We start from the raw sequence: 9,209 nt of genomic DNA on the forward strand, positions 1-9,209 counted from the left end.
CTGTTAGCCCCGTGTGTGCCAAACTGAGCCTGGAGGGATTATGAGTTCCCTGGCCACCTTGCTCTTCTGCAGAGCTGAGCAGGAAAGAAATGAAAGGTTCCTGCTAGCTTCTTTGCAGTCCTCTCCTCTGTCTGTTCCCTGTACAGCCCCTAGCACCCAATCTATAGAAATAGGTTCGAAGGGGACCTCGAGGGTCCTTTGATCCAGCCCCTGCAGGATTTGCTGATCTGCATCCCAGACAGATGCACATCCCGGCTTTTCTTGAACAGCTCCAAGGAAGGAGATTCCCCGGCTTCCCTCGGGGCTCCTGGGCGCGACACCAGAATAACCGATCGGCCAGCTAGCACCTGCCAAGGTGTCTGCAGCGGCCTTTTAGATCGAATGTGTTAGCAAATGTGTCCCAGCGCCTTGGAGGCCCAGCAGACAAGTCCAGAAACTCCCTGGAAAACCCTAGCCCCACATTTCCAAGCGCAGCTAGTGCACTAGGGAGCCTAGCGCAGAAGGGGCCAGGATTTCGGGCAGGCCGACACCTGCCCCCTGCAACGGGACTCGAGTCCTTGCCTCCCGGTCCCCGAGCCCTCCCGGAGAGGGGTGGGGGGGCGGCTGCCAATCTCCGCGTCTCATTCTGGATGGGCTCGTCCGACTTCCTGTGAAATCAATATTTATTCACAAATCTATTTGTTTGCCTTTGTCACTGCAAACTCTTGTGGGGGTTTTTTTCGGTTGTTTGTTCCCCTCGTGTATTTTTGGCTGCTCAGCGCTGGCATGATGTGCCTGCTTGAGCTTTCGCTGGCTTCAGTCATTCCAGCTGCTTCCTTTAGCCGATAATTTTGTTTCCACTTGTTTTTAATTTTTGCAGCGGAGGGGTTGGCTGGGATCCTTCTCCCAGATGGGCATGTCTTCCCCTCCGCGTCTCCCCCTCCCACTCTGCACGCGCATGCGCACGTTCGGCGGACATGCCGCCGCTCTCGATAGGGAGGGATGAGCTGCCGATAGCATTTCTCGCACAGATAAACTGCGTTACGTGGCCCACGGGAGCGGGGTATGCGGAGGGGATGAGCCAGCCATCTACCACTGAAATCCAGAGGCAGGTGGGCTCCTTCAGATACACAGGCTGGGCTTTTCCAAACTCCCTGGTTTCCCTCGGTGCCGCCCTGAGGCCTCTCAACCATTTGCTCGCAAGACCAGCGATTTCATCTGTTTGCTGGAAAAGTGGGATGCAAGACGGAAATCACCGCAAGACGTACGGCACCGCTTTGAGTGGCGGCAGTCGGGGGCTGCTCTACTTCCAACTTGCAGCTCGCTGCATGTCAGCAAGGCAGGGCCATCCCCTGGAGCCCTCTCTGCCAGCACGTCTGCCTGGCACCCAGCCTCGGTGGGCAGAGCCACGGGGAAGCATGTCTTTCCATTCCTGCCATTGCACTCAAGGTCTCCCATCGCCACCTTCCTTCTCCTGGGTTTTTTTTTCTCTTCCTGTGAGTGGAACAAGTAATGGCCTGAGCTCAAGTATAAAGGCAGTGAGTGCATCCCTCCCCCCGGCTTCCTACGGTCCCTTCGTCATGGGCTGCCTCATCGATTCACCAGCCTTGCATGGCTGTGCCCTATCCCTGTTTTGTTCCCGTCTCCCCTGCCCGCACATGCACGTGCTCTCCCTTCCACGGCTGCTCCATCGTTGTTACCACCGAGCTTAGGAGCCCTAGTTGTGGATGTGGGCTTCGCAGTGCGAGATGATGCACAAATGCATCGCCGTGCTTGCTCGTGCACTTAAGTTTTGTAGGGTTTTGATCTAGCAGCAATGTTACTTTAGCACTCCTGTCAGCCCCCCGTGCAGGCTAGATATGGACGCTCAGCTAGGTTGCACAGCCCCCCCTCCTCATTTGCTGTCATAATGATAAGACCGCAGGATAGTTAGGGGCAGAACAGACTGAGGCTGGAGGACCTGTTCTCCAGGTCCTAGGGTGGAGGGGCACTGGGCAAGGTGGGCATGTGTGGCTACCTGTTGAATGGATAGGTGGAGGGGCTTTGGCTGGCATTCTGGGTCTTTGCACAACTCTGTCCTCTCTAGCCACAAAGGGGCAAAGCGCGCAGTCAGGACACAAACTGCAGATCAGCAGGGTTGAGCACTGCAGAGAACTTGGAGAGGGCGTGCAAAATGTTTGCGTGACCGCAGGCCAACCCAGGCCTCTGCAGAAAAGGGGTTTGCTGAGTCCCCAGGCTGGCAGTTCATCCCCCTCCCATCCCATCCTTCCTCCTGACACGTCAAGGGTCTCGGCGGGTCTATAGTGCTGGGGAAATGATGGGCTCTGAGGCTGCGACTTCGAATGACATGGAAGGGGGAAGAATTGGGAAGTTCTCCAGCGGTCATTCCCCCGGGAGGAGGGACGAGTACGAGACGGAGGCCAGCTCAGACGTGGGACGATGCTCTCTGGTTTGGAGAGTCACAAAAGGTCCTGGGATCGGCGAGCAGTGGCGGTTAAGAGTCTGTAGCTGGGACGTTTTCCTCCTGACCCTGACCCTGCCTCCCCAAACTAAATTGAGCCGTGGCAGACGAGAGCGTTCTTGGGAAGAGGGAGCAAGAGCACTGCAGCTGCTGCCGGTAATTAACATTTGAGGAATTGCAGATCTTTATTAGGAGAACAATTAGATTAACGAGAGAGCCAGAGTCCAGGCGTCAGTGGAAATAAAAAACGCCCCAGCGTCCCGGCCTGGCCCAGGAGACGAGCTGGCACGCTGGAGGGTAGAGCAGGGTGGGATGGAGCATGCAGGGAGGAGAGGAAATGAAGTTGCTCGTATATGAGCAGCAACAGACTCATTAACAGAAGGGAATGGGGGGATTTAATGTGGGTGGGGGGAGCAGAGGATCATTACAGAGAGGAAAAGGCAACCCAAGTTTGTCATAAATATTCAAGGCGGCACAAACCCCCTTGTTCCTTAGCAGCGCCTGGTTATTAACCAAGGGAGCATCAGGGGGAGGGCACGGGGGCTGAGTGAGGTCCTGGACTTGCATCATTAAAAGCTCTAATTGGGCTCCTCTTTACAGGAGCCACAACCCTTCCCTCCTAAAAGCCTCCCCTGTCCCCCACGTGGAAGCAGGGTGCTCTTGTTCTCCTCTCCCCTGCCAAGTTAGTCTCTGGCCCCTGCCTCGGCTTCACCCGCTTCCCCGGGAGTCTAGCGGAGGGAGGGGGAGAAGCTCTCTGTGCCTCTGATTATCAGGCCGAGGATGGAGGAAGATCCATCAGCCTCTCTCCAGCAAGAGCTTTGCTCATCAGACATGTTAACGTAGCTGGGGGTGACGGTGCCCTTTGCTGGGAGCAGCCTGCCCGAGGGCCCTGGGCCACACGACCTGCTGCACGTCCCTCGGAGGAGCTGCGCTCCGAGGGTCGGCCCGTCTCCCTGCAGCTTGCATTGCAGCGCTCTTTGTCTGGGCTTGCAAACAGCGTTTGATTTGCAAGGAGGAGCTGCCTCTAGTGAAACACGCTGCTCCAGCCCAGAGGTGCCATTTTACTGCTGTTTGCGGCCCACTTTCCGCGTTGAAAAATGAGATGGAGATGTGGAGGTGGGAGTTAGGTAGAGTAGAAATGATCAGACCTGTCCAGAAGGGCCGTCCCGTGCATGCAGCCCCTGAAATGCAGGACGCTGAGGGTGAAAGGACGGGGGATTTGACACCAAGGGCTCCTGAGCAAACCCCAGCTCTTTCAAGAAAAATGCCCTGGGACTTTGTTTCTCTGCAGAAGAGAGAGAGGCTCCAGCAAAAACCACAGCACCGATGGAAGTTGCACAAAACTCGTTGTTTCTGCTTGTGAAGATAAAGGGCAGGGGCAGGGGCAGGGTGCTGAGGTTGAAACCATCAGGCGTGCGGAGGGAGGCAGCAGCTTTGTGGTTAAGGCAATAGACTGGACTGTAATTTGGTTCCTGGCTCTGCTACAGACTTCCCGTGTCACCTTTGGCAAGTCCCTTAACCCCTTCTAGCTTTCAGGACTCTTATGAGAATTCATTGCCAGGTTACAGGGGTGATAGTCTGACATTTCTGCTTGTACATAAGACAAAGACTATGAGGGGGTGTATAACCAGGTGGAAAATGGCCTGAACTACCTTATGATGCCCCAGAATGGGATTTCCTTGAGGCAAAGGGAGTCAGCAGCACAGGGGTAGGAGCAAGCAACTCTTTCAGCAAAGCCTTCTGTTTCTCTGTCTCTCCTGCCTCCACTTGTATGGAAGACCCTCACACAGCCACAGGCGCTTGGCTGGCTCGCAGACAGGTCTTCCCATCACTTCGAGCGCAAGGGGCTGCACGGATGAATTGACACGGTGCAGCAGGACCTCACTCCTGCCTTCCCCTTGACCTGCCAGATAAATCTGCCATTGGAGAATACTGCGTCAGGATGAAACAAAGGAAAACACTTCTGGTCTCTCGGGCCAGGGACAGACATTACACACAAACCAGGTTTAAGTGATCAGAAACTGGTTTAAACCTGCAACAGAACAGATGTTCATTGCACATACACCAGTTTTGAAGATGGCTGAAACCGGTTTGAGATGAACCTGATTGAATGCATCGGACTTAACTGAGTTGGCTCCAACTGGTTTATGCAATGTCTGTCCCAGTCCTTGCCGGTTGTGGCTGGCGATGAGGAAGGGAGAGTTGTTTCTCGAGAGGAGGGAATGGAGAGCTGCGGTGCAGAGTCGAAGGAGAAGCATTAATAAATGGAGTTTGTGTCACGGAGAAGCAAAGGAGGCATCACACTTTTGTTATCCTTCCTTTTGCAAGTCACCTTTTGTAAATACAGAAAAGAGGCTTTTCCCTTTAAGACAAGTGCAGCTCCCTGCCCTTCACTAATTGACAGGGACAAGAAAGTTGCATTTCCCTGCCATTCCAGATGGCGCAGAGAGAATAAAAGCATGTTCTGCAATATGGCGGCTCGTGCGTGTCCTAAGAAAGAGATTTGCTCTTGGCCCCGTTCCTGTTTGGCTCGCTGCCTCCAAAGATGGACAAGTCATTACTGAACGCTCATTCTCTAGTTGGTCAGTCAAAGGGGTCGTTGCAGGCACTTGGGCTTTGAAAAGCTTCCTGTAATGGTGCTCATTAACAGGGAAAGAATCTGCTTTGATGAGGCAGTGCTCTTCCTGCCTGGCAAAAAATGGAGAAAAGCAGTGGTCTCCTGGCCCTGCTTTATTTCACGGCACACTGGATCTGTGAAACTGCAGGGTGAAGGCTTTTAAGTGTTGAATCCATTGCACACTTGTTAGAGTTATCACACTCCAGCGGAAAGCAGGGGTGTGCATGTTTGTGTGCATGCGTTGCAGCCTTCCACATTCACCATGGATTTTGCTAGCCCAGGTACAAAAGCTGCTTGCAGGCTTTTACCAGGATGATTTGCAATGAAAAAAGAATCCTAGTGACTTAACTTGCTGGCCAGAAAAATAACCTGTCTCTAGAGAGGTGGCTTTTTTTGCAAAACTGGTGTTGCAGGTGGTTTTCTCAGAGGTCCCCACAGGATTTTTCTTTCTCTTTTTTTAAAAAAGCTCTATGAAAGGAACAGAAGGAACCTCAAAATGCTTGTAAACACAGGACTCCTGTCTTTTGTGCAGTAGATGTACTGTGCATGGGTTGCCCTTCCAGTGGGATAAAGCTAATTCTGGGTTGGATTGGCATTAAAATTGCACCACTGCAGGAAAGGACGAAAGAGCATCTCTGATGCACCTGAGATGAGCGGGCAAGGTGAAGCTACCTGAGTTGGACCCATGGCTTGGATGAAGAGGCTGATGTTCCAGTATGTGAGCAGGCTCTCGGTTTTGCATCCGAACTGGAAAATAAAAGTTGCAGCAGAAAAGCGGAGCCCCCGCCAACGCAGGTGCTGAGGGGAAAGAGGTCTCCTTGGCTTGCTTGTCATCATCTGGTGCCATTTGATGGTGGTTGTATCATGTGTCTTCCTGAGGCTCTGCCCTGAGCGTTGAATCAAAGAGATGGGGCAGGAAAAAGGGAAAACAGGCCTGGAGTGGAGACATGACTCACCCAAGGTCACACAGCAAGCCAGTGGCAGAGCTGGGAATAAGACCCAGGGCTTCTGGTTCCCAGTTCACCCTCCCCTATGCCAAACCAACACTGCTTTCCACACCAAGCGCTGACCCCGTGTGATCGCAGCTTAGCTCTCGTGTTCAGATGGGATCACAGGGCATGATGCATGTTTTCTTCTCCTTCCCCTAATCTGTCTCTGGCCCGTGGTCTGAGACGGAGGACTTCTGCCAGGGCAAGGGCAGGGATTTGCCCATCTTGTGTCTTGCAAGCTTGTTGGGGACGCACAGAACCAAATCCTCTTAACCCCTCACTGCGCATTCAGGCCAGCAAAAAAAAAGGGGGTCTCTAGGGAGGACATGTGAGGTTGAAGGAAGAGGAGTAGGCAGCTGCACCTGGTGAGACGTGGGTGAGGAACCGGATCCAATTCCCAACCCCACTAACCACCTTGAGGAGTGGGATCTCATAACCTCCTGTCCCTCTTTGTCACAATGGGAGCAAGCGGATGGGCAGGATCTCTGACTGCCGCACCGGGTTGGGGTCGAGCAATGCAAGTAAGTTCTCACCCGTGCAGAGAAGCTACAGGCCACCAGAGGGGAAGGCAAAGCTCAGCCCTGCGAAAGCAGGCTTCATTCAAGCAGGCTGGAAATACAGGAGTTTTCTCTTCTCCTGCCCTGGTTTAACCAGCAAGCGAGCAGACATCTCTCTCTCTCCTGTCGGGGCTTTGTACGCTGGAACAGGGCTTCCAATTAAGAGCTCGGAGGAGCCTGAGCACAGATGAAGATAACAAAAGGAGGCGATCGATCAGCCCTCGGGGGTAATGAGAAGGCCGTTCTAGCGAGAGGGTCTAGTGACATCTTCAGCCAGCGCCGCGCCTTGAGCCAGAGTTGACGGAGCACCCAGACATCCCTAATTAACTTCTCTTTTTTTGATTTTCCACTTGATTTTCTATAGGGTCCAGGCTGGTGAAGGAGGCTCCCTTCTTCCTGGGAAGAGGAAACCTTTCTCCTTGTCGCAGCTGCCAAGGGCAGAGGTTGTTCTGCCTGCTGCAATGCTGCAGTTTTGGCCTAGAATAAGGGGGGGTTAGAGGTCAGTCTCGGATGTCCTGCGTGGCCTACGTGTTGGAGCTGCCAACAGCCTTTGCAGAGCAGCCGATTAGCACAACGGGCGTCACCTTTGGTGCAGGCGCTTCCGGCAAGACTGGTCAGTAGCCACTCGTGGTTTGGAGGCACCCACGCGTTGTGCCATAAGGGAGCCAGATTTGCAGCTGGAAAATCCCTTGTGCCATAAGGGAGCCTGATTTGCAGCTGGAGCCGGCGTAGATCACTGTGGCTCCCAACCATAAATAGGTGTTGTGGGGCTTTGCCCCCTGCCCTTCCCATTTTGCTAGAGGGGAGTGGGGTTATTTCATGCTAGGAAGGAGTCGGGTCCCGGGAGTGGAAGTATCCTCATGTGGAAGAGATGGAAACCAGTGACCTAGATGCATTTCTTGGCAGGGTATATTAGCCTGTCCTGAGTGCCATTAGTTAGGCTGCTGCTGGCACCCCAGCCAGCGTGGCTATCTCCATGCTGCACTGCAATCCGTGGGATGGACGTACCCGGTGAAAACGCGAGGATCCTATTTCTGACCCTCGGTCAACCCTGCGGACTAAGCATGTTTCTGAATGAAGTCATAAGGGGCAAGACAATGAGTTAACACTGCTGAAAGTCTGGCTGAGCAGCGGTGGTGGAGTGCTTGGGTCTTTTTGGCCCTGCTGCCTACCAAAAATGTTATTAAATCCTATTAATTTATTAACATGGGCTTTATCAGAGGCAGGAACCATGTGCTCCTCTGTGGGACAGGCACTCAGGCCCTTGGAAGGGCAATTGCAATCTTCTCCTTCGGGCCACCCAGACCGGAGAGCTCCACTAGAAACGGGGTCCCGATCATTGGGGCAGAATCGTCCGAGGCAGGGAGGGTGTGTGAAGGAGGGGGCACGTCTTGCGCTTGCTTGTTAAATCCGGGGCCCAAATCCTACAGCACCGCTTGCAGCCGTAAGTGAACCCGCAGGTCTGTAGTGCTGGCCAACCTGGCCGCTAGCAATTTTCCAGTCTCCAAGGAGGGATGTTGCATACGTGCAGTTACCGTGGATGGGCGCATTTATGGTGGATTAATAATTGATGCGCGTGTGTATTATTTAGATGTGCTCTGCACTCATCCCATGCTGCAGGCTGGTTACGCTTTGGATAGAAGACATTGTTCTTCCTCTTTAAAGAACTGGTTTGCCATCCTCGGTCATTTGAGTCCATCTCATAAACAAACCCCAGCCCACCTCGGCTGCCCTGACAGTCACTGTCTACGCAACGTATTGAGCACCAGAGTCACCCGAGGCTGCGTCCGCAGTCCCTAAGCGGATGAGGGTGGCCTTCCTCTCCTCCCCACAGGGATCATTTTGATTGTGGTGGGGTGTCCCTCTTCGAGCACGTGTGTTTTTCTGTGCACAAGTGCGTGTGCATCCAGAATGGTTGTGTTTCTGTGCAGTGAATGGCTGGGGGTGCATTTAGCTTCATTCTCCTGCAGGCTTGCCGATACCCAGCTTTTGCCTTTGGGGGCTTTAGATAGTGCACTGTGCTGATGATGCCATGAGATAATGATGATTGATGATTATTTACACAGTCCTGTTGGCATGTGCGTGGCAGGCTTAGAGACGAAACACAGCCTGTGCCCCAAGGAGCTCCCCGGCTCCATCAGGCATCTGGACTGAGGAGTTGATGATGAATGACAAAAAAAAAAAAGAAGGAAAAAATGAGAAAGAGAGATGCTGTACAAGAAATGCAAAGTATTAAAGTGAGCCAAAAGGAGATGTCATCCCCAATGCTGTCAGCAGCTCAGCACTGATCTGGAGTGATTTGTTGGTAAATGCTGAAGGGTCTCATGTAAAGAAAGAGAGACGAGGGGGCGGGGAGGACGCATTGGGCCTGCTTCTACACTGCCTTGCACCTTGTACTGTCATTTCCGTCGGTGCAGAAGAAAGCTGCCTGACTGGGTTGTTTCGAGCCTGCTTTACACTACTGTAGGTAACTGTGCGGGGTCCTGGGCAGGTCCTCGCTGTCCCAGGCGAGACCAGCAGTGCCTGTTCTTCCCTAGCTCTGGCTTCTCTGGGCTGTCTCCTCGGGGGCTGCTCAGCACCCCTAAAGAAAGGAGCAAGGGAAGGCG

The 9,209-nt window shown here is 53.4% G+C and overlaps 1 protein-coding gene across 10 annotated transcripts in view; it reads left to right on the forward strand.

Moving 5' to 3' along the window:
- PTPRS (protein tyrosine phosphatase, receptor type S) overlaps positions 1-9,209 on the forward strand; it is a 165,842-nt gene that overhangs the window by 35,902 nt on the left and 120,731 nt on the right. The window contains exon 1 of one of the 10 annotated variants that reach the window (XM_025196485.1): positions 2,555-2,596. The exons of the other annotated variants lie outside the window; for them this stretch is intronic. The gene's annotated coding sequence lies outside the window, so the exon portion shown is untranslated. Of the gene's footprint in view, positions 1-2,554; positions 2,597-9,209 lie in introns of those variants that run through there. 10 annotated transcript variants of the gene reach the window in all.

This window comes from Alligator sinensis, unplaced genomic scaffold (assembly GCF_000455745.1).
Source record: "Alligator sinensis unplaced genomic scaffold, ASM45574v1 scaffold1295_1, whole genome shotgun sequence".
NCBI lineage: Eukaryota > Metazoa > Chordata > Crocodylia > Alligatoridae > Alligator > Alligator sinensis.